Source organism: Balaenoptera musculus, chromosome X (assembly GCF_009873245.2).
Source record: "Balaenoptera musculus isolate JJ_BM4_2016_0621 chromosome X, mBalMus1.pri.v3, whole genome shotgun sequence".
NCBI classification, from domain to species: Eukaryota; Metazoa; Chordata; class Mammalia; order Artiodactyla; family Balaenopteridae; genus Balaenoptera; species Balaenoptera musculus.
The window spans coordinates 16272647-16298831 of NC_045806.1; the positions used below are offsets into that span (position 1 = coordinate 16272647).

A 26185-nucleotide genomic window follows, 5' to 3' on the forward strand; every position below is an offset into this window, starting at 1 on the left:
TCGTCTCCACCTGGTGTCTGATCTTCCTGCAGATCTCAGGGGGAAAGATTAATAGCAAAATTTAAGAAATGTTAAAAGGCCAGTTCCTGGAGAGTCTCGGTGTTCACAAAAAAGAAAAAGTCACTCTGTGAAAGGAACAACCTGCAGAAACCCACCGTGGAGTTGGTGCTTCATCACAACAAAGATATGGCCCAGCCCTCCTGCTTGTCCCGGCTCTCGCTCTCGGAACACCACCAGAAATGAAACTCCAACACAGGAGAGCAAGGAAAGAGCTGAAACAACACTTCAAATATTCGCAATGGTAATTTCAACTCCTACCTCATAATCATGACTCCTCTTTCCCATATTTGGGCCCCAGCTTCCCTGGACACACTCCGGGAGCCTTCACAGACATTATCTAATGCTAAGCAGCTCAGCAAACCAACCATTAAGTACTCTCCTTTTTCTCTATGCTCCCTGATTTAAGCCAGTCTGGGCACAATCTTAAAGAACTGGTCAATTCCCTTGGCGGGGGTGGGCGGGCGGGCTTTCTCAGGGAGTTTAGATCAAACAAGAAGCCCTTGGGATGTCAGATAGTTTGTCTTTAAACATCTCAATCTGATTCCAACAGTGAAGTTTTCAAAGCTGTCATTATCCCCCTTCTCCCCCCCCAAAAGAAAAACAAAGGTGACAGATTTATTACCAAATCACTTCAGTAGCTTTTTTTCTCCCTAAATACCTGCCTAGCCTCAGCCCCTGTGACTCTAATCCAATCAGTTTGGTGTGTGGCCTGGGAATCCATGGTGTTCAGACTCCCCCAGGTGATTCAGGGGATCAAGACAGCCCCAAAATAGAGGGCTGGGTGAAAAGGGTCAGTTACACCCTTGCTACTAAAAGAAGCATCAATCTCGGCCTTCCCCCATTCACCCAGCCTAGACCCCCTGAATCCGAATCTGCATTTTAACAAGATGGGAAAGGATGGATCCGGAAAGCTGGAAGGCACGATAGAGTTTGAGAAGCTTGGGCTACACCATCACCTGGCTTCACAATCTCCTAGGCTGTGTTTTGTTTGTTTCCCCTTCACAAGTGAGAGAAGCAGCAGTGGGAGGTCACCATCAGAATTCACATCCCACGGTTTGTCAGGATCTTACTGATGAATGGCAAAAGGGCCAAATCCGGCTCCCTCCCTCCCACCCTCCCAGAAACTATTAGATTAAATGTAAAGGGAGTCAAAAGGCTAGACACAGCCTGTTTTTTCAATAAAAGCAATACATTTTTCCATTTGTGCTGGCAGCGTCAACACTTACATTACTGCGCATGTTTAAAGCTACCAGCCACATTCGATTCCTACACGGGCACAGCAGCAGGACCTGCAAAGTCTTTGAGTATTAAAGAGCTCTGCGTGGACCCAAAGCATGCCAAGGTGAATAATTCTTAGGACTCATGAGAACTATTAATTGCATCCATTCTTAAAAATCAATATACTTCAAGAAACTTTTAAAAAATTCATATGCTTATTTCTCTTGTTCAAATAACATCATAAGGCATTCACAGGAAGTCGTGGTTCCAAGTGAATGTAGCTGCGTATTAAAAAAAAAAAATCTCTCAGCAGCCTAACACCCAGCTCAGCAAAGATTTCTAGCAGGTTCTTAGAACCTGACAGATTATGGTACCAGGTACCCCTCATGCTAATTAAGCTCCACATTGTTGTTGTTGTTGTTTTAATGTAGCCAAGGCCACCCAGACAATCCTGTACCCCTGTACCATAGTACAGTCAGGAGTGAGAGAGCATGGACTCGAGTCAAACCACCAACAGGTTCAAATTCAGCTCTGGCATTGACTATTTGTTCTCCCCTGGGCAAGTTACTTAACCTCTCTGGTCCATGGGAAATGCTGTATAAGAGCAGACCTACTAGAGAATGGACTTGAGGACACGGGGAGGGGGAAGGGTAAGCCGGGACGAAGCGAGAGAGTGGCATGGACATATATACACTACCAAATGTAAAATAGATAGCTAGTGGGAAGCAGCCGCATAGCACAGGGAGATCAGCTCAGTGCTTTGTGACCACCTAGAGGGGTGGGATAGGGAGGGTGGGAGGGAGGGAGATGCAAGAGGGAAGAGATATGGGAACATATGTATATGTATAACTGATTCACTTTGTTATAAAGCAGAAACTAACACACCATTGTAAAGTAATTATACTTCAATAAAGATGTTAAAAAAAAAAGAATAATGATAGTGAAGATGATCCAGGACCTCAGAAAAAGAATGCAGGCAAAGATTGAGACGATGTAAGAAATATTTAACAAAGACCTAGAAGAATTAAAGAACAAACAAACAGAGACGAACAGGAAACGAATAAAGATGCAGACGTAGAGAATGGACTTGAGGACACGGGGAGGGGGAAGGGTAAGCTGGGAGGAAGTGAGAGAGTGGCATGGACATATATACACTACCAAATGTAAAATAGATAGCTAGTGGGAAGCAGCTGCATAGCACAGGGAGATCAGCTGGGTGCTTTGTGACCACCTAGAGGGGTGGGATAGGGAGGGTGGGAGGGAGGGAGATGCAAGAGGGAAGAGATATGGGGACATATGTATATGTATAACTGATTCACTTTGTTATAAAGCAGAAACTAACACACCATTGTAAAGCAATTATACTCCAATAAAGATGTTAAAAAAAAAGAAATGTTGTATAAGAGTTTGCTGTTTTTCCCTCCCAGTATGTAGTACCATAAATGGTACAGATAAGAGAACTATGTACACAGGAGGTGCTCAATTATTACTACTGCTTAGAGAACACTCCACCCAGATTGCATTTCCTTCAACGAATGTTTCATTACCCAACATGAGTAACCTTCTGGTTGTAACAAGAGAGGTGCTTGCGGGAAAGTTTTTTTTCTTTCCTCTAATGGCAAAAAAAAAAAAAGAAAGAAAGAAATCAATCAATGAATATGTAAAGTTCTCCCCCTCAAATCGTGTACTTAATATGGTTTATTTATATTATGACTTATTTATTCTCAGTGGATAAGCATTATTATAGAAAAAATTATGAAAAGCATTTGAGCAGGTGAAAAATGCATTCTACAAAACAGGAGACTGGTACCAATGACATAACACTTACTGAGATCACAAATGCTGCTTTCCAGAACGTTCTGGGTAGGCAAATGCCAGACAACTGCCTTCACAGTATTAATACTACATAGTAATATATGTAGTAGTAAGACAGCAGAGGGAATTGGGATGTTGAAACTGTTTAAGCTACCCATTTTCATCTGTTTTTAAGCACTCATAACAAATGAACAAATGATAGATCATTCAGTGTATTTATTAAATCCACTTCCCTGGGCAGTTTCACTAGCCAACACTTTAACGTAAACTGAGTTACCCTAAGAATTAAACAATAGTGTTTCTTTTTTTTTTTTCCCCACCAGAGGCTCACTTTCAGAATACCCATCCTTCCAGTTAGTTCTTACGAGGCAATCATGCGAAGTTGGGCTACTGGTGTTCAGATACCAAGGCTGACCTATAATACAGCTGCAATCTCCATCAAGTCAGGTAGCCTCTGCAGGCTTCAGTTTTCTGTCTGTAATACAGGAATAATCACTACCTGGGGTGGGGTTGGGGTGAGGATTAGCTGAGTTAATGCACATTCCCTACAATTAGGAGAGGAGTAAGTAATACACCCTTACTGGATAAATAATAAGGCCTCTACTCACAACAGCAAATTCACATTCCTTTTCACTCTGTGCCAGGTCCTGAAGTGGTTATAAAAAAGGTACAATAGGCTCTCCCCGTCCCCCAAAATGGGGGGGGGGGGAGGGGAGAGGAGTAATTACTGTCTGTGTTTAAAAAAGAGAAGAAGAATGTGAGCAGAAGGGAACCCACCCACTACTTCCTCCCTGGGTTAGCCTTGACAGTGACTCAGCTGCAAGGGTCGCGCTCATCAGCAATATCTCCCTAGCGCTGTGACCTTCTAAAGCTGAGGGGATCCAAGCTTGTTCATGCCTCAGGGCCTTTGCACTGGGTGTTCTAGACTTAGATGGCCCGAGTAATGGCAGGAACCTCCTCATCACTCAGGTGTGAGCTACAATGTCACCTCCCCCAAGACGCCTTTTCTGATGACTCTGGCTGAAACAGCTAACACACTACACCGGTCAGTCAACTCTATCCTTTCCCCCTCCTGTATTTCTTTGTTGCATGTTTCACGGTTTATGGTTTGTTTGGTTTTTTTTTTTTTTTTTGCTTGTCTGCAGTTAGGCTCTCTTTCCTCTGTTAGAATGTACGCTCTCTAAGGGCACAGACCTTGTGAAGCACGTTCCTAAAATGGCACCTGGCACATGGAGGGCACTCAGTGGACAGAGCTAGGTAATACATGTGTTTGATAGTTTCAACAGCTGTGTCATATCTGCATCTGGTTCTGATGATTGCTTTGTCTCTTCAGACTGCATTTTCTTGCCTTCTGGCATGCTTGTAATTTTTTGGTTGAAAGCCAGACATTTTGTATAGGGCAGTAGCTACTGAGGTCAATGAGCCCTTAGTGTGGGGATTTATGTTAATCTAGTCAACAGTTGGGCTATGTTGACGTGTGTTGTTCCTATGGACATCAGAAACTTCAAATTCCTCTAGTGATCTTCTTGTTTTTGGTCCCCCTCTTGGCTTTGGGGATTCCCTTTGTACTGCTCCCCAGAGAGAGCCTGTCCCTAGCAGCTCTCCCTGCTATGATCCACTGTTGTTACTCCTGAAGGCTTGTTAGCATGCTGGGGGGGGGGATGGGTTCTCGAATATCCTAAGCCTCAGTCTTTGGAGTGCACATGGGGCCTGGGCCTGTGTCTGGGAGGTGAGGGTTCGCCTTCACAAGCGCTTCTGCCCCTCTTCCGGGGACAGAGCTCCGCCACCCCTTTTCCCCAGCTGCAGGGGGTGCCCTCCAGCTTCTTAGTCCACAGCCTTGACGCCCTTCTCCATGCAGATTAAGACTTTTTTTAGGTGAGGTGGGGGGCTGGGGGCTGAGTGGAATTCCTTCCCCCAGCTGCAATGGCATTTCACAAGTGCCCTCAGACCATGTCCTTCCCCCTGCAGAATAAGCCTTTTGTTCCTTAAGGGACAAGGGTCTGAGTGGATTTCTCAATGGCTCCTGAGCCAGTACCCCCAGCCCACACCGTGAGTTTTCTCTGGATTTTCCTCAGTCTTCCCTGTGAGAGCCAGGTGGGGTTCCTGGAGGGAAAGCCTGCAAAAGGGTGGGACCCCCTTCTACCCCAGTGCTGTCCCCAGGAGCTTCGCACTCAAGCTAGCCCACACTCAGCCTCCGGTGATCTGTCAAAACTTTAGCTTCATCTTTCTACCTTACTGCTATGGTGTCTGGTGGCTTCTGTCTCTAGTAAACAAAAGTCTTGTGTCTCAGAAAGTGCCCCCATCTCTCTCCAGATTTTGAAATGGCCGTTTGCTCTGCGAACTCAGTTCTCTGTTAATTTCTAGTCTGTCCAGATTTTTTCTTATAAGCGTGGGAGGGACGTTTTTGCAGCTCTCTCCATCTCTGAGCTGAAACCAGAAGTCTCTTTACTGGTTTTTAAAGAATCAAAAGTAAGTATGAGAAAATGGTAACATTTGATAAAACTAGGTGGTGTGTAGGTAGATGTTGTTTATATTCTCGTGTCCTTCTATTATTTTAATATTTCAGTGACATTTCAAGATCAAGGTGTGGGTGGCCACGGTGGAAAACAGCACTACTGTATAAATAGACTGAGATATGTATACAACATCTGGTTCTTGTTCAACAATATACAGAAATCACCTGAATTTTAAAAAACAACCATCATTTTTGGCAACACTTCAGAAACTGTCATGAAAATATATAAATCACCCCAATACCATTAAAATTTAGTGTTAAAGAACTAAAACAAGAAACTAAAATAGAAAAATTAATGTCCTGAAAGAGAACAATTTGTGCATGTTTATAAATCAAAGTACATGACAATATTACATGTTAATTGGTTCACTGTCCTTTAAACTGATAGCCAACCATTATTATTCATATTCATGGGAATTTGAAGTTACTAATGCATGTGCCTGTGGACCATAGGTCATTCAGCAAGTGCTGGATCCCAGGCCGCAGTATATCAGGCAACACGTGGGAAGCTAACATCGCAAATCTCGGACTGCCACGCCTCCCCTTACCTGCATTCCTAATTTAATATAACCGTTAATCGCATATAAATGAAAGCGGCAATGGCTTGGTAAGATCCATCTCATGCAAAGAACTTTCCCTTTTACTTAAATAATTCACTACCTTAGATAATAGCAAGTAAATTATATGCTATGAAAATAAATGAACCATTAATGACTCCAAAACTTCAGATTAATCTTAAGGATTGTATATTAAATTCAATTAAACTAGATGAATATTTAACACACTTCTTCTCTATACTTACGACCATTCTAGCCACTCTGGGGGAAAAAGTGGGTAGACATGAATAACCTACCAATCTCTGCCATCACAACAGACCCCATGATGGGTTACAGGGCTGAGAGGAGCCTGCGTGACCACGCAGTCTGGGAATGGCAAATGCCTGGCACAGGTGAAGAAGGGCCCTACGGTACGTTGCATTAGCAAAGAGGGTGACTTTTAATTATTTTTATGCTTTAGTATTCACTTGTACATGCCAATTAAAAGGAAAAAAAGGAAATATCATTTTTAGTAAAGTGGATGCGTTTGGCTTTTATTATAATGAATGAAGACAGGCCTAAGTTTGCCTGTAATGAGCCTTAAATGGGATGACTCCACCAATGATGAATCCGTAGCTTTAATTACCATGTGTGGCTCTGTTAGATGTACCCCAGGTAGAACTGGAATCAGGGTGACCAGTTAGACAGCTAAATAACACACTTTCCCCTGCCTGAGAACCATCGCTTGCCAACTGTGCTATGTCATTACCAGAGCTGTTTACACATCAGCTACATCCCTGCATTGCAACAGGCTCGAAATTAAACTGCACCTCCAGCTCGAGGGCTGGGGGTGATGTTCGGCTGACAGTTGGCAGCACCCTAGACTGATGGTCACCTTAAAATACCTGTTAATGGGGCTTCCCTGGTGTCACAGTGGTTAAGAATCTGCCTGCCAATGCAAGGGACACGGGTTTGAGCCCTGCTCCAGGAAGATCCCACAGGCCCCGGAGCAACTAAGTCCGTGCGCCACAACTACTGAGCCTGTGCTCTAGAGCCCGCGAGCCACAACTACTGAGCCCGAGTGCCACAGCTACTGAAGTCTGCGTGCCTAGAGCCCGTGCTCTGCAACGAGAAGCCCCCGCTCGCCACAACTAGAGAAAAGCCCGCGCGCAGCAAAAAAGACCCAACGCAGCCAAAAATAAAGATAAATTTTTTTAAAAAAATACCTGTTAATGGAACCCATTCAAATTCCAGCTTTAAAAAAAGGATGAGTTAAATTGAATAAAAAATATCAGAGGCTAAAAGAAAGGTATATGGATTTTTAACCACCACTGACAGGAGAAGCTCACACTATAATTGCACGGATTATATGTACCAAAGAGATCATCTGTCATGTGACATTTTGAACCAAATAACAGAGTGTTCCCTGAAAAAAAATATCAATAAGCACAAAGAAGCAATTTCTCAACAGCTGAAACCACACAAACCTGACATGCTCCAGGTTCAAATGTGTTTCAAAATTCATATTATGTGCCACCAGAGCCTAATGTCATAATTATTCATTTAACACAGAATAGCCGAAGCTACTTTCATATGGCAGATGTACTTTTTTTGTAGTCAGGTTGGCAATTATTCCAGTTTCAAGATTCGGAGAGAAAAAAGTTGTGCACACACTCACGATTTTGCCACTGAAAGGAATAGTTAAAGACTGAATACAAGCCAAGCTGTGAGCAGTTACAGAATGACAGCAATAAACCTGATTCCTTTTCTATTTGTGCCCAGAAGGCCTCAATATTACAGTGTGACTACAGGTCTAGCAGTTTTAACTTGATAATAATTATGGTGTTAAACACTCATAATGTATCTTTTGCCCATAATCTGCCAAACTATTGATTTGGATGCCGTTTCTTTACTATGAATCGTATGTGGTCAGAAAACAAATCCTGAGTAACCGAAGCCTTCAGCAGCTGGCATCACGCTGCAGACAATGAGATGCTGTCCAAACACGCACGGCCTTGCTAAGAACATACTCACGTTTTAACACATCAATGCCAATTATAGTTTGTTATAGTCATGACTAAAATGCACATCTATGGTAAATCTTTTAAATACAATCTGAATTCATTCTTTTCTTCCATGATGTGCAAAAACCGGTCCTTTTTCATTGTAACCTGGCCCCCCACTGTACTGAAACTAGTTATCTCAGCTCTTGACCATGGCCTTGTTTTACAGCCAGGAAAATTACAGCCCTGAGAGCTTCAGCACGGCCACCAATGAGCTGTCCTGCCTCCTTCGAAGAAAGGCTGGGCCTAAGAGGAGACAGAGGTCAGAGTGTTCCCACACCACCTGGGAACAGAGCGGCGTCCCAGGTCTCTCGGGGGAGCGAGGTCCACGGCTCCTCGGCTCCTCGCTCTGGGCCTCCATCTGGGACCACCTGCCTCAAGAAAGCCGGGGCAGGATGTGGTTTGGCTCGGACAACCTCCCGGCTCACAAACGCAGGCCAGCCCTCTTTGTTTTCCACCCGGACACCCAGACACAGGATATCATCCCTTTGTCGGTTTTCTTGAGAAAAACCTGGTGGTCCCAGAGGGAGGATGACAACAAATGAAACACTCCTTCCTTCATGACGAGCAAAACAGGCAGCGAAGGGCGAAAAGGGGCCAACGTCATGCACCTCATTCCACAAGTAGCTAAATACATCCGTGTGTGTGGCTTTCGTGTTAACGTATGCAGTGACCACATATTAAAGAGACATTCACATTTTCACCTTTACTCTCCCTGAACCTCCCTCAAGAACTTCTTGTCTCATGTTCCTCAGTGGCAGAAAGACGATGAAATTTACCCCTGAGCCTGGGGGCAGGGGGAAACACATTATTTCAAATCCCCTTGGGAGTTAAGAAACTAAAGTGAAAGGAAACATCTCCTGGGCAGCCCTTGAGGTGTGCTGCCCACATGTCCCTTCAGGACAGACCTCGTGTCTTCAGCATCTGCCCCAGATCCTAGGTTGCTTTCAAGCTGAGGTCGCGCTCCCCTCAGCAGCCCCTGCCAATCACTGCCCTGGGGGACAGGCGGGGAGTGCCAGCGCCTGGCCACTTCTGCCTGTTTCTGCCCATTCTGCTCCTCCGTTGGGCAGCCTTGGCTCAGAAGCTCCCTGCCAGGCTGACTGGGACGAAGGGCATCGCAGACTGTGGCCCTCCCTGCACAGCTCCCCCGCCCTTCCATCTTCCAGGGCTTCTACTTCCCCCACCACAAAGAAAACCTGCACCCCTACCTCCAGCTCAGCCCCACTGCCCACAGCATCCAACTGACAAACACCATCTCTGTATTTTTCCAGTCTCTCAGAGTGGTTGAATACGTCTATTAATAGCTAATATATGTTGACTGATTAATAAGTATTAAACACTCCTCTGAGTTGCCCTACACGTGTGATCTCATGCATCCTTCCAAGGACACTAACAAAGAGGTATACCGTTGTGGCCTTCCCATTTTTCACGGGAGGAAATAAATGGATACCTGGGCATAGGGATTAAATAGGTTCCCCAAGGTCTTGGGGCTAATAAATGCAGAATCCGGCTTCTAGATCACTGGGCACAAACTGCTCCAGGTCAAAGCCCGCTGAGTCCTGGGCACAGACCTCAGTAAGGACGTGCTGAATGTGGCTGACCTGACCAGGCTCACAGATCACAGCAGAAGAGGCTGAATGAAATGACTTAGTAGAAAGACAAGGGCACAACAGGCTCTCTTCCAGCACACAATGTATTGTGGGGAAGGGGGAAGATCAGCTTTTCAATATTACCCATGCTACAGACGTTTTATATATATATAAAGAAACCTTAAATGAAAATATGATTTTTAAAAGGTCATCATCAGGACTTCTCTGGTGGAGCAGTGGTTAAGAATCCGCCTGCCAATGCAGGGGACATGGGTTCGATCCCTGGTCCAGGAAGATCCCACATGCCGCGGAGCAACTAAGTCTGTGTGCTACAACTACTGAGCCTTTGCTCTAGAGCCCGTGAGCCACAACTACTGAGCCCGCGTGCCAGAACTACTGAAGCCCGCACACCTATAGCCTATGTTCCACAACAAGAGAAGCCACCGCACCACAACAAAGAGTAGCCCCCGCTCACCACAACTAGAGAAAGCCCACGCACAGCAACAAAAAGACCCAATGCAGCCAAAATAAATAAATAATTTTTTTAAGAAGGCCATCATCAAATAAAAGTCGAATGGACAAGTTGAAAATCTAAAACGGAGAAGTTTAGTTATCATGCAATTTGTTCACGTATGAAAACTTTTATTCTAAAAATTACCCTTTTTATTTTAAACGACTACGATTGATTCCATTTCATGTTCTTCAATAAACTTTGGAAGATGGCATACATTCCTTAAGGGCTCCTTAAATAAAGATTTTATACAATGCATCAAATTTACTTTGTGCTATAAACTTGGAATGTTCTGCTTCCTGTTTTTGGAGACGACAACTTTTTTTTCACCTCGAATTTATCAGCCTGAAGAATTCGTACATTTGGCGGGCATGTGAACCTAATTTTTTTTTCAATTCTAACTCTTACAATGTGGTTTAAGAGCTCCAATACTACTGATCAGATTTTTTTAAACCTTAGAGACATTCTGTACTTAAATGCATGAACATAATAGGAGAGTGTTATATTTTGCGGTTAAGCATAGTAGCAATTTTCATTTATATGCCCAAACCTGGACTCATTCTGGAAGGGTGGGGGGGGAAAGCCCCTACCCTGAGCTCCCATTATACCAGGTGCTCATCATTATTAATAACAATATTAATAATGTGTAGCTGGACTTAACATACATTATTATTTATTCATCCTTGTGTTCCCAGAGCTCCCCAGTACCTGGCACGTAAGAAAATAACTGCAGCCCTTACAAAAACTCTACCAGGATCTGAACTGTCTCCTTTCACAGATGAGGAAGCTGCTTCAGGAACTTCCCTGGCCGTCTAGTGGTTAAGACTCCTTGCTTCCACTGCAGGGGTCGTGGGTTTGTTCCCTGGTTGGAAAACTAAGATCCCACATGCCGCGCAGCACGGCCAAAAAAAAATTATAAAAAAAAAAGAAGAAGAAGAAGAAGCTGTTTCAGAGGCAGAGGAACCATCCGAGGCTGCTCCGCTGCTCGCCATGGGCAGCGATCTGGGCCCAGCAACCTCCCCCCACCCAGATCCCCCCCTGCAGTTCATGCCCCACGCTGGGAGCCACCTGGGGAGAGGGTCTGGGCCCAAGTGACCACTCTCTCCCCCTGACCTGGAGCACCTTCTCCTCCTACCTTCCAGAACATTCACTTGCCTGGCTCTTCTCCTCCCCTTCTGACCACTCCCTGTCAGTCTCAATGCTGGTTTCACTTTCAACACTGGATCCAGGACCCAAGACTCCTCTCTCCTCTGACCACACTCTCGCCCCTGGTGACCTTGTCCAGTTTGGGCTTTGAAGGACCCCCAAATTCCTATCTCTAGCCTGGCCCTGCCCCTTGCAATCCAGACTCACCTCCTCAATCTGCTTCCCAGGGCTCAGTACAAAAACCTTAGGGTCACCCTTCTCTCCTCTCTCCCTCTCTCACAATACACATCCAGCCTTCTCAGCAAATCCTGGGGGCTCTAACTTCAGAAATATCCAGAATCTGACCACTTCTCCTCTGGTCTCACCTGGATTCCTGCATTGGCCTCCAAACTGCCCTCCCTGATTCCACCCTTGCCCCTTGCAGTCTGTTCTCAACACTGCAGCCAGAAGGAACCAGTGAGAGCATCCCCGGCCACATCACTCCACTGCTGCCGTGAAAACTTCCCGTCTCACTCAGAGTCCCAGGGCTTACAGCGGCCCCGTGACCTCTAAGCCCATCCCCTGCTGCTCTCCCCTGGGTTTCTCCCCTCCAGCACAGTGGTCTCTGTTGTTTCTCCAATGCACCAGGGACTTTCCCTCCTCAGGGCCTTTGCACGTGCTATTTATTGCCTCTGCCTGAAAGGCTCTCCCACAGATCCCCACAGGGCTCCCCTCCTCACTTCCTCAACTCTTGACTTAAAGGTTACCTTTTCAGTGAGGCCTTTGCTGGCCTCCTTATCACAAACTGCAATCCCATTCCCAACATTCATATTCCCCCTCCCCTGCTTTTTTTCCCTCCAAATACTATGTAACTTATTCATTATATGTAAGTCACACAAGAGCAAGGATTTTTGTCTGATTTGTTCAGTGTCTTCCCTGGTGCCTATAACACAGCGAACACGCAATAAACATTTGATAAATGAATGAAAGAAACTCAGAAAGCTTAAATAACTTGCCCAAGGTGGGAGAGCTCAGCTCTGAACCCAAAACCAGTGCTCTGACTCATCATCTGTGATAAAATAAAGATGCTTTATCACTGCACACTCAGATACCTACAGACCTGATAAAAATTCAAACCAAGTTACATAGCAAGGGGTCCATTAACCCAGCTCATTTGCTGCTTTCATTAACCTGATATTCCCTTGGAAGACTAGGGGGATTTAAAAAACAGCAATTTAGAAAAAGTAACATACACCTGGGAGCTACCCCAATCACAAGAAGCTGAAGGATGAATGCACCTCAGTCCTTGAGGAGAAGTAAACAAATCAGATCAAAATACATAATTTTCCATTTTAAATAAACTTTTAAAAATCTGAGAAATAAAGAAACCAAAACCCCTACTATTAACATTTTAGCATTTTTTCCCCCTGTACACACTGTTTGGTAGTTTGTGTAACATGCTACATATACAATTATGTACCCTGCTTTTTCACTCATAGCATACGTATTTTCTATATTTCTGCATACATCCTTATAGCCCCCAAATTTAAGGCTATGTGGTATCTTGTCAGCAGGCAATGAAGTCTAAGCTGGTAAAAAAACAAAGAACATAAACATCAATTCAACATGGAAGCCTGAGACCGCTGCTCAGCATGCCATCTTCAAAGCGACTGCTAGCTCCACCACTGAGCTTGACCCAGCTGCATTTCCCAGGGGCCAGGAGGATCAGTTCCTTTGGCAATCCTCAGGCCATATCGCTTCTGGAAGTCACAACTTAAGACCACGGGCTATTTAAGTGGCCACTGCCACCACTGTGCAAAGAGTAAGGGCTAAGTTTCCAATGGTGCCAATAACCACAAGTGTGGGGAAACAAGCAACAAAGATAGTCACCCATTCAACAAACATGGAAAAGCACTGCTGTGCGCCAGGCACCGAGGACACAATGCTGCACAGAGGCCATGGACCTTCAGTCCAATAGGGAAGAGGGACATCGTCAAATAGCCACAAAAACAGATTTTAAATCCCAAGAGTGACAAGTGCTACTGAGGAAAGAAATATCGCACCACAAAGGCTCACAGAAAACGGGTATTTATAAGAGTCAGGAGGTTGAGGATGGTTTCCCAGGCAGAGAAGGCATTAATGGGGTGCAGGGAGGGGAGGCGGGAGACAAGGCCAGAAAGAAAGGTGGGGGTCGGCAGCCCACGGGCTGACCACGTTCAAGAGTTTAGTCTCCAGCTTAAACCAAGGGAAAGGCCAAGGAAGGATCTTTAAAGTATGTGCAGTACCTGGAGAAAGGGATGTGATCAGATTTGTATTTCACGATCGTCACTGGAGCCTCAACGTGAGGCAAAAGCAGGACGGCTGTCAGAGCAGTCCCAGGAGGAGTTTGCCCCAGGAGACCTGCCAGGCAGTGTCCTACACCCAAGCCCTTTCATCAACACTGTCTCCGAGGCCCTCCACCTCCTCTCGCCTGCACCCACTTCTTTCCTCCTCCACTCTTCTCTCCTCCCGTTCTGCTTCTCTCATTGGCTCTGCCGGTCTCCAGGCCAACCACAGACAGGTCAAATGGTGACACCTCCCTGTACCTGCACAGTGGGCGGGGCTCCCCTAAATCCCAGCCATGCCCATCACAACACAATGCAGATGACAGAATCTGACCACGGGAGAGATGACTGGAACACCCAGGACAGGCTAGAGAACTATGGCGTAGGGAAAAGAGGATGGTTGTTTGTTTGTTTGTTTTTATTTAAAGATTTGTTAATGTGGACCATTTTTAAAGTCTTTATTGAATTTGTTACAATATTGCTTCCATTTTATGTTTTTTGGCCACGAGGCATGTGGGATCTTAGCTCCCCAACCAGGGATGGAACCCTCACCCACTGCATAGGAAGGCGAAGTCTTAACCACTGGACCACCAGGGAAGTCCCTGTTTGTTTGTTTTTAATTTAATGGAAAACAAGAACAAGAGTTAGGAATCCTAAAACATACCAATGCTGGGACTCACGAGCAGAGATACAGGTGGGTCTGGGGTACAGCCTGGATGTCAGGATTTTATAAAGCTCCTCAGTGGATACTTAGGTACAACCAAAGGTGAAACCCAGTGGCATTATTTTTTTAACATTTTATTTTGAAATAATTATTTACTCACAGCAACTTACAAAAATAGTGCACAGAGTCCCATGAACCCTTTACCCAGCTTCCTCCAGTGATGGTATCTTATATGACTATAGTACAATATCAAAACGAAGAAACTGACATGGGTACAATACTGATAACTACACTATGCATCTTATTCAGTTCTCATCCGTTTTTGCATGCCCTGATTTGTGTGTGTGTGTGTGTGTAACTCTATACAATTTGATCCAACGTATAGATTTGCGTAACCACCATCACAATCAAGATACAGAACTGTTCCATCTCCACAAAGTAACTCCCTTGTGCTACCCTTTTATAGTTCCACCAGTCTTCTCCCCGCCCTGTCACTGTCCCACAGCAACCAGTAATCTGTTCTCCAACTCTGTAATTTTGTCATTTGGAAAATGTAACATAAATGGAATCATACAGTATATAACATCTGAGATTGGCTTTATTCCCAAAGCACAATGCCCTTGTGATCCATCCAAGTTGGTGCCTGTATTCATTCCTTTTTATTGCTGAGTAGTATTCCATTGAATGGATAGACTGGAGTGTGTTTTTCGTTTTTTGTTTTTAACATCTGTATTGCAGTATAATTGCTTTACAATGTTGTGTTAGTTTCTGCTGTATAACAATGGAGTGTGTGTAACCATTCACCCACTGAAGAACATTCAAGTTGCTTCTAATTCGGGGCTATTATAAATAAAGCTGCCATGAACATTCCTGTACAGGTTTTTGTGTAGACATAAATTTTTATTTCTCTGGGATGAAATGTCCAAGAATACAACTGCTGGGTCACTTGGCAAGTGCAAAGTTAGTTTTATAAGAAGCTGCCAGAGGGCTTCCCTGGTGGTGCAGTGGTTAAGAATCCGCCTGCCAGTGCAGGGGACACGGGTTCGAGCCCTGGTCCGGGAAGATCCCACGTGCCGTGGCGCAACTAAGCCCGTGCGCCACGACTACTGAGCCTACGCCCTAGAGCCTCCGTGTCACAACTACTGAAGCCTGCGTGCCTAGAGCCCGTGCTCCGCAACAAGAGAAACCACCGCAATGAGAAGCCCGCACACCACTACGAAGAGTAGCCCCCGCTCGACGCAACTAGAGAAAGCCCGTGAGCAGTATCAAACACACAGCGCAGCCAAAAATAAATAAATAAAATTAATTTAAAGAAGCTGCCAGACTATCTTCCAGACTGCGTGAACCCTTTTACATTCCCACCAGCAGCGTCTGAGAGAACCAGTTTCTCTATACCCTTGCCAGCATTTGGCATGACTACTATTTTTTTGTTTCAGCCATTCTAGTGCTCATTCTAATAGATATTAGAATACATAGTACTATCTCATTGTGATTTTAATTTTCATTTCTCTAATGGCTAATGATGTTGAACATCTTTCCACGTGCTTATTTTCCATCTGTATATCCTCTTTGGTGAAATGTCTGTTCACATCTTTTAACCATTTTTAATTGGATTTTTCGACTGCTTACTATTGCATTTTGAGAGTTCTTGATTCATTCTGAATACAAGTCCTTTGTCAGACATGTGGTTAGCAAATATTTTCTCTCAGTCTGTAACCTGTCTTTTCATCCTCTTCACAGGGTTTTTCACAAAAGTTTTTAATTCTGAAGAAATCTGACTGATTTTTTTTTTCTTTAATGTTCTTTTGGTGTGATGTCTAAGAACTCTCCACCTAGGCCTAGGTCCTGAAGATTTTCTCTTGTGTTTAATTCTCAAACATTTATAGTTTTATGTTTTACATTTAAATCTATGATCCATTTTGAGATAATTTTTATAAGGTGTAAGGTTTAGGTAGAGGTTCATTTTTTGCCTCTGGCTGTTCAACTGACCCAGTACCATTTGATGAAAAGACTCTTTCCTTTATTGGATTGCTCTTGTACCTTTGTCAAAGTTCAGTTGGGCCTATTTGTGTGGGTCTATTTCTGGGTTCTCTATTCTGTTCCATTGACCTTGGTATCTTCCCCTCCACCAATACCACAGTGTCTTAATGACTTTAGCTGTTAAAGTAAGTCATAAAATCGAATAGACGCCTTCTACTTTGTTCTTCTTTTTCAAACTTGTTTTACCTATTCTAATTCCTTTGATTTTCCATATAAATTGAAAAATAAGCTAGTCTACAAAAAAACACTTTACTGGGACTTTGACAGGAACTACAGTAAACCTATAGATTTGGGGAGAACTAACATCTTTACCTTGTTGACTTTTCCAATTCACGAACACGGTTATCTGCCTCTCCATTTATCTCGATCGCCTTTGAATACCTTCACCAACATTCTGTAGCTTCAGCACGCACATCATGCCCATGTTTTGTTAGATTTATACCTAAGTATTTCAATTGTTTTAGGATTGATTATAAATGGTATTGTGCTTTTAATTTGTGTTTCCATATGTTCATTTCTAGGACAGAGAAATAATTTTTGTGTGTGGACCTTGTATCCTGTGATCTTGCTGAATTTACTTATTAGTTCCAGGAGTTATTTTGTAGATTTTTGGGATTTCCTACGTAGAGAATCATGTCATCTGCAAACAGGAACAGTTTTATTCTTCCTTTCCAATTCGTATGCCTTCTATTTCTTTTCTCAGCATTGTGCTGACTAGGATCTCCAGTACTGTGAGGAATAAGACTAGTGAGAACAGACATCCTTGCCTTGTTCCTGTTCCTGGGGCGGGGGAAGCATTCAGTCTTTCACCACTTTTAGCATGATGTTAACTGTAGATGCTCTTTATCGAGCTGGGGAAATTCCCCTATATTCCTACTTTGCTGAGAGTTTTTATCATGAATCTGTGTTGAATTTTGTCAGATGATTTTTTTGCATCAATTTATAGGATTATGTGATTATTTTTTCCTCCTGTAGTCTGGTGATATGGTGGATTACATTCATTGATTTTCAAACAATGAAGCAGCCTTCCATACCTAGAATAAACCTCACTTGGTCACAGTACATAATTCTTTTTATATGTTGCTGGATTTGTCTTGCTAGTACTTTGTGGAGGATTTTTGTGTCTATGCTCTTGAGGGATATTGGTTTGTTGGGTTTTCGTACTGTCTGTCTGGTTTTGGTATCAAGTTGTAATGGCCTCATAAAATGAACAAGAAGGCATTCTCTCCTCTTGTATTTTCTGGAAGAGATTATGTAGAATTGGTGCCTGTTCTTTAAATGTTTAGTGGAAATCTCCAATGAAACCTTCTAGTCTTGAAGATTTCTTTTTTGGAAGCTTTTAAATTATGAATTCAATTTCTTTAACAGTTATAGGACTACTGAGATTACCTATTTCATCTTGGATGAGTTTTGGTAGTTTGTGATATTCAAGAAATTGGTCCATTTCATCTAAATTGTCAAATGTATGTGTATAGAGTTGTTTGTGGTATTCTCTTACTGTCTTTTTAATAGCTGCAGGATCTGTAGTGGTAGCCCCTGTTTTATTCTTAATATTGCAATTTGTATCTTCTTTTTTATCTTTTTCAGTCATCTTAAAGATTTAACCATTTTACTGATCTTTTTAAAGAACCGGCTTTTTCATTGATTTTTCTCTGTTGTTTTCCTGTGTTCAATGATTCCTGCTCTTATCTTCATTATTTCCTTTCTTCTGCTTGCTTTGGTGGGGGCAGGGGGTCTTTTCTCTTTCTAGTTTCTTCAGGTGGGAACTTAGATTATTGATTTCAGATCTTTCCTCCATTCTGACTTAAACATTTAGTGCTATAAAATTTCCTCTCAGCACTACTTTAGCTGTGTCCCATAAACTTTAATATGCTGTGTTTTCATTTTCGTTCACCTTGATGTACTCTTAAAAATTTCCTTTGAGACTTCCCCTTTGACTTATGAATTATTCAGAAGTGTGTTATTTGATTTCCAAGTGTTTGGAGATCTTCCTGTTATCTTTCTGTTGTCAGCTTCTAGTTTGATTACATTATGGTCAGAGAACATACTCTGTATTATTTCCACTCCTTTAAATAAATTGAGGTCAGTATTATGACCCAGGGTATGGTATAACTTGGTAAATGTTTCATGAGTACTTGAAAAAGATGTGTTTTAGGCTGTTTTTTGAGTGGAGTGTCCTATAAATATTAATTAGAACTGCTTGGTTGATAATGCTGTTCAGTTCGTCTATATCCTTGCTGATATCTTATTTAGTAGTTCTTTCAAATGCTGAGAGAGAGATGCTGAAGTTCCCAACTATTATTATTGTGGATGTGTCTGTCTTTCAGGTCTATCAGTTTTTGCTTCATGTACTTTGCAGCTCTGTTGTTTGGTTCATACATATTTAGGATTGTTGTGTTTTCTTAGTGTAATGACATTTTCATCATTGTGTAATGTCCCTCTTTGTCTCAGGTAATTTTCTTTGCTCTCTAGTCTACTTTATCTGATATTATATATAGCCATTCCTGCTTTTTTTTAAATTAATGTTTACATGGTATATCTTTTTCCACCCTTTTACTTTTAATGCACCTATAGCAATATATTCAAAGTGAGTTTCTTGTAGACAGCACATGGTTAAGTCACATTTTTTATCCATTCTGTTATCTCTATCAATTGGTATATTTAGACCATTTACACTTAAAGTAATTATTGATGTTAGGGCTTAGGTGTGCCATTGTATTATTTGTTTTCTCTTTATTTCCTGTTTATCATTCCTCTTTCCCCTTTTTCTTGCCTTCCTGTGAGTTACTTGTACATTTATCTATAGACTTTTTGAGTATATCTCATTGTATAGTTTTTTATTGGTTTTTAGTTTTTTTAGCCGTTTGGGGTTTTTTTTAGTTATTACAATATACATATGGAACTTACCAGAGACTACTGGTATCAATGCTTTCCCATTTCAACTGAAGTGTAGAAACCTTACTTCCATTTGGGTCTTCATTGCTGCATGCAGGCTTTCTCTAGCTGTGGCGAGCGGGGGCTACTCTTCGTTGCGGTGCGTGGGCTTCTCACCACGGTGGCTTCTCTTGTTGTGGAGCACAGGCTCTAGGCACGTGGGCTTCAGTAGTTGCAGCAGGCGGGCTCAGTAGTTGTGGTACACGGGCTTAGGTGCTCCGCAGCATGTGGGATCTTCCCGGACCAGGGCTTGAACCCGTGTCCCCTGCATTGGCAGGTGGATTCTTAACCACTGCGTGACCAGGGAAGTCCCTCTCCCCCCTTTTTTTTTTTTTTTAAATTTTAAGTGAAATCATGACAAATTGAAATTATCGAGTTGCAACTATTTACACTTACGAATACTTTTTTTAAATTATTTATTTATTTATTTATTTAGGCTGTGTTGGGTCTTCGTTTCCGCGCGAGGGCTTTCTCCAGTTGCGGCAAGCAGGGGCCACTCCTCATCGCGGTGCGCGGGCCTCTCACTATCGTGGCCTCTCTTGTTGCGGAGCACAGGCTCCAGACGCGCAGGCCCAGCAGTTGTGGCTCATGGGCCCAGTTGCTCCGCGGCATGCGGGATCCTCCCAGACCAGGGCCTGAACCCGTGTCCCCTGCATTAGCAGGCAGATTCCCAACCACTGTGCCACCAGGGAAGCCCCCTCCCCACTTTTTAATATTCTTTTTTAAAAATATTTATTTATTTGGCTGCGTCGGGTCTTAATTATTTATTTGGCTGCGCCAGGCCTTAGCTGCGGCAGGCTCCCAGTTGTGCCATGTGGGATCTAGTTCCCTGACCAGGGATCGAACCCGGGCCCTCTGCATTGGGAGCACAGAGTCTTAACCACTGGACCACCAGGGAAGTCCCCTCTCCCCACTTTTTAAACATAATTTCTCATATAGTATCTCTACATATATTGACATCACACCAGATGATATTATAACTTATGCTTCAACCATTAAACATAATTTTAAAAGCTAATAAGGATAAAAACAGCCTATTAAACGTACTTCTATTTTTACCCATCCACTGTTTTTGTTTTGTTTTGTTTTGTTTCTTTCTGGAGTTCCAGGCCTCCTCCTGTTATCATTTACTTTTCTGTTTAGAGAACTTTCTTTAGCCATTATTTAAGGGTGGGTCTGCTGTTGACAAATTTTCTTTGTTTTCCTTCATCTGAGAATGTTTTTATTTTCTCTTTATTCCTGAAGGATATTTTCACCAGATGTAGAACTCAGAGTGCAATGTTCTTTTTGTTCAGCGCTTGGAAATGCTGTGCACTTCCTTCTAGACTCCATGATTTCATATTAGAAATCCACTGTCATTAAAATCATTCTTCTGCTATGGGTAATACATTGTTTCTCACTCTCTGTTTTTTCTTTGTCTAAAGACAAAGAAGTTTTGAGAAGTTTGATTATTATGTGTCTTGGCATAGATTTCTTTGGGTTTATCCTGTTTGAGTTTTGCTCAGCTTCTTGATTCTGATGGTTTATCCCTTTTGCCCAATTTGGAGAGTTTTCACCCATAATTTCTTCGAATACTTTTTATTTCTATAGTCTTCTCTTCTCCTTCTGGGACTCCAATGACACAAATGTTAGACCTAATGTTATTGTACCAAAGGTCTCTGAGGCTCTGTTCATTTTTTTTTTTTAGACTAGTTTCCATCTGTTGTCTGGACAACAGATAGACAGGGTAAATTTTATTGATCTGTCTTCAACTTCATTGATTCTTTCCTCTGTCATCTCTATTATTAAGCTCATCCAGTGAACTTAATATGGTGATTTATTTTTCAGTTCTATAATTTCCATTTTTTTAATACCTCTAATTTTTGCTGAGATTTTCTAATTATTTGCTTGTTTCAATAGTGTTCGTAATTGCTCATTAAAGCATTTTTCTGATGGCTGCTTTTGTCAGACAGTTCCAACATCTGAGTCTTCCCAGTGTTGGTATCTGTTGATTGCCTTCTCATTTAAGTTCCAATTTTCCTGGTTCTTGGTATGACAGGTGATTTTTTTTTTTTTTTACTGTATCCTGGGCATTTGAGCTATTATGTTATAAGACTCTGGATCCTATTTAAATTTAGCAGGCACTGACCCTATTTAGATTAAGCATGTAGATCCTGGGCTACTTCTGTGGGCTGTGATGCCAATGACAGTTTAGTTTCCAGAGCCCTTGCAAGGCTATTCTGGTCTTCTTCATTTGTGTTACCTAGAGGTCACTCTGAAAACCTGGGTGGCATTTCACACTGTAGTTTATTTTCTCAAACTTTTTGGCACATTAATTCTGGTCAGATTCATGTATGTGTTGGTCAGGATTTTGCTCAAAATTTCCTACACGGGTTTAATGAATCCCTTTCTCCAGCTCCCTCCTCTGGAAGATCTTCCCCGCGATCTAGTGGAGAGGGTGAGGGGGGGCCACTTACTACTGCTGCGCCCAGGGCAGAGGGTGAGAGTCCAGACTTCCCATTTGGTCTCCACTGACAATACGCCAGTAGGGAAGGAGCAAACTGCCCCAGATACAGTTTGCTATCTGTATTTTAAGCCACACACAACCAGGCTGGACTCTTATCTAGAGGCTCGGGAGGACAATCCACTTCCAAACTCACTCAGGTTGTTGGCAGAATCCAATTTTTGAAGCAGGAGGTCTGAGGTCTCCATTTCCTTGCTGGCTGCCAGCCAAGGTTTGCTCTCTGCTCCAATAAAGTTGCCTGTATGCCTTCTCACATGACCACTCCATCTTCAAAGCCACAAGTCCTCCTCACACTTTCAATCTCTCTGACTTCCTCTTCTGCCACTAGGCAGAGAAATTTCTCTTCTTTTAATGGCTCATGTGCTATGATTAAGCCCACCTGGATATCTCTCTTTTGTAAAGTCAACTGCACCATATAACATCACATTCACAGGTTCTGGGGATTCAAGGAGTGGAATCTTGGGGACCACTGCTAGAAATTCTGCCCACCTCACTACCACTGGGTAGAAGGCAGCGTTTAGTCCAGTATTTAGTTAATCCAGAGTATCTGCAATCAGAATGTATAAATTCTAATGGACTCACATAGAGCAGTTTACATATTGGTACGTTGTTTTTGTATTTGTGGTACACATTTTTTTTTACAATTTCCAGCATGGTTATGTCTCCTTATACATTCATAAAGGTACTTTAGAAATAACATAATATTTTCAAATGTAGAACTACAGGTCACAGGCTACCAAGCCTGCTTGAGAAAAGATATTAAAGAGGATGACACTGCCCATCAGTCCCATTGTACAAAAGGAGTGCCCAAGCTTCATCAAGCAGCAAGTCACATGAACTTTTAAAAATATTCCAAGGCCCCTACACCAACTCCTGCCCCTACTCCAAACTTCTGACGATGCAGTGTGCCTGGAGCAGGGCCAGACTGGACACTCAGTGGTTTAGGGTCCCCTGTGGGACCACCACACTATACAAGTTTTAAGTGTCCAGTAATGATCACAGCAACATCTTACATGGTTTAGATGTTGACCTGTTAGAAAGCTGGGGGTTGAAACACATGATTCCAAAGTCCCTTTCTAAGCTCAGATTCGATAATCCGGTCATTAAGAAGATAAAACTCCATTATGCATAATCAGCAAGATCAATTCGGTCAGGGGACCGCTCTCCCTGAGTCACAAGACACCCCTCCACACACACACACACACACACACACACACACAATTTCCTGCGCTGCAAGTGACAAAGCCTGAGGAATCTGCCAACTGGTGGGGCTTTTACTGGCAACACACTTGTCTTTAATTACTCCGGACCCTTCCTGGAGTACCATTTTTTATAACAGCATCTAACAGGCTCCAGTTGTTAGTTTTAAGATTTTGTTCCCTAAAAGAAAACTATATATTGAAAGTTTAAAGAATAATTCGAGTTGGAATTGGTTGTTTGCAAGGGCCCCATGGATGGGGAGCAACTAGATAGTCACACAACTGGATTATTTACCACTCTTAGAAAAGACAACCAAGATCCTTCTGAAAAGCATATCCTAAACACCGCAAAATAACAAGCCTCCTTACAAATGAGTAAAATGAAATATTTTCCCGAATTGACTTGCTTTCAGAATTCATAGGACAAACAGCACCAGCCCATAAATCCAGGCAAAGATTGCTCTTTTGAGCTGAAATACCTGATTTCTGAAGAGAATCCTTTAAAATGCAGAAAACAAGTTCACAACCATGATTCTGAATATAGAATAGCAACCTGGAAATCTCTACTTGATGCCACTTGTAAAGTAACTTTGTAATTTTTTCTTAACTCAAGACTAGCAGGGGCTTCCCTGGTGGCGCAGTGGTTAAGAATCCGCCTGCCAGTGCAGGGGACACGGGTTCGAGCCCTGGTCCGGGAAGATCCTACATGCTACGGAGCAACTAAGCCCGTGTGCCACAACTACTGAGTCTGCACTCTAGAGCCCGCGTGCCACAACTACTGAAGCCCGTGTGCCTAGAGCCCGTGCTCCACAAGAGAAGCCACCGCAATGAGAAGCTCGCGCACCGCAACGAAGAGTAGCCCCCGCTCGCCGCAACTAGAGAAAGCCCGTGTGCAGCAATGAAGACCCAACGCAGCCAAAAGTAAAAATAAATAAAATTTTAAAAATGTGCAAAATATCGACAGGACACTCAGGGAAGGCAGGATGCAGCAGGTAATAATGGTGAGGGGCTTAACCCCATCAGAACAATTTGGACACCCAGATAGTGCTGCCTGCTTCAGCTCAGGGTCTAGCGCCAGTCTGCTCAAGTTCCAAAGTTTTCTGCTCCTCATAGCTTGTAAGTCTTTTAACCTTAAGATGCCTCAGTTATCTCTTCTAAAAAATGGGCATGATAAAAAAAAATGGTACCTATGCCATAGAGTGGTGTAAAGGATTTAATGAGATAAAGCATGTGAAGGGCTTAGGCTCATTCCTGCCTGGCGTAAGTGTTCAACAAATTTGATTCCTTATACACAGACAGACACGAGCAGATTATACATAATGCATACAAAGCCAGGCAGCCAGCAAGCCTGCAAGAGAATGTTGTCATTATTATTCCATAAAGTAACACAGCAATCAGGGCCAAAAGATAACTGTAGGTTCATTTAGCGTGTTCCAACAGAGCTGCCTGATGAATCCAGTCAAAACCCTCACAAGTGGCATTTTAATCAGGATCATATTTGCAGAACAGTGTCTAACATGTGCGCCCCAGAGTAAAGTGTGACCAAAGGCCAGGTCACAGGAGCTAACACTGTCCTCCTGTGGAAGAAGTTACATTCGTAACGATACCTTGTTCCATTTCAGGCGTCTCATTTGTGCTCACAGCCTCTGGTGCCAGCACGTCGCAGACGCCCGGTAAACGCTCCCTGAGGAGTTCGGCAGACCCCACCCCCGAGCACATCACCGCGACGTCGTGAGCAGGAGGAGGCTGGGCACGCTATGAAACACACCTGGAAAACGCGCGCCACCTTTCCAAGAGAGACAAGTACCTTGAAGACAATATCCCATATACTTCACAAAATCAGTGGCCCTTGGGGTGAAAAAGCAAAGTGAAACTGGATCCAAGAGATCTACTTCAGGGTCTCGGAGTATAGAATAGCAACTTGGAAATCTCTCCGTTATGCCACTTGTTGAAGTAAATTTGTGATTCTTTCTGAAATCAAGACAAGCAAAGTAAGCATGAGCTTTATCTCAGACGTGCAAATATGCAAAAGCCTCACCTTCCACCTCATCGATGAAAAAAATGACCACTTTCACCAGCCACTTTACACAAACACAAAAAAGGCTCTGGATACGCCAGACAGAGATCTAAAACACCTAGCAGATTAAAGCTGAGGCAATAGGAAACCGAGCTGAGAACTGTTACACTCAGCATAAGACCTGCAACTACAAGTAAACACACCTCGGCCTCCGACAAAGGGGCCTGTGGCTGCGGCGCGTGCTACGCGCACAGAGCGACTTAAAGATCAACAAGCACATTCTTTTAACCCCTGCTGCAGCTTCCTGCTTTCTACTCGAGAGCCTGGGTCCCACTGCCCCTCACCAAAGGTCGCCCCCCAAAGCAGGCAGAGCCGTGCGGGGCGGTCCAAGCCATGGGTTCAAGGCCTCTCTGCCTTTTGAAATTCCGTCGTCTGTCTGGATACATGTCAGGAGAACTCAGGAAAAGGCTGCTAATAAATCCTTTGCTGGACTCATGGCCACTGTTGTCTGCCTCTGAGGTAAGGTTCTGAAAGGGGGACACTGCTCAGTGAATCCAACATGGGGAAAATGAACCCCTGTGAAAGAGCCCACATCTGCCTCTCATTGCTGGCTGTCCTTCTGTTCTAGGTGGTAGTTTCAGGTCTCAGGAGGGCAGCCATTTTTTTTTAAATGAATGACTTTGAGGATTTCATCCTAGTGCCTCCTACTATTATATACCATATTATGGTCTATTGTGGTCTATGCAGAAAAGAATACCCAAAACTTGGAAATGAAGCCAAAAATGATCATCGTGTGAACTTTTAATGTCATGCTGATCCATTTTCTAGTAAGTGTGCCCCCCGCACCCCGAAGGGTCATCTGATTCCCTCTGAAAACATAACCTGATGTAACCAACACTTTATTAGGACATTTTACAACTCTATAAAAGTCCGAGGATAACATGTAGAAAAACAATAAGGTACGCCATAGCCTCTTTTTCTTTTCTGGTAGAGATGATAACCCCAGAGGTTAAGACTTTACTGTCCTCTAAGACATGAACCCATTTTGATCTTCTTTGTCCTTTTTTTAAAA

The 26185-nt window shown here is 43.2% G+C and overlaps 1 protein-coding gene and 1 non-coding gene across 3 annotated transcripts in view; both read right to left on the reverse strand.

Annotated features, from left to right (window-relative positions):
- The window catches only part of SH3KBP1 (SH3 domain containing kinase binding protein 1), a 340352-nt gene that overhangs the window by 261061 nt on the left and 53106 nt on the right, over positions 1 to 26185 (reverse strand). The window lies entirely within an intron of this gene.
- On the reverse strand, positions 20220 to 20292 carry TRNAG-CCC. Its single transcript has one exon. It is a non-coding gene; the product is annotated as a tRNA-Gly (tRNA).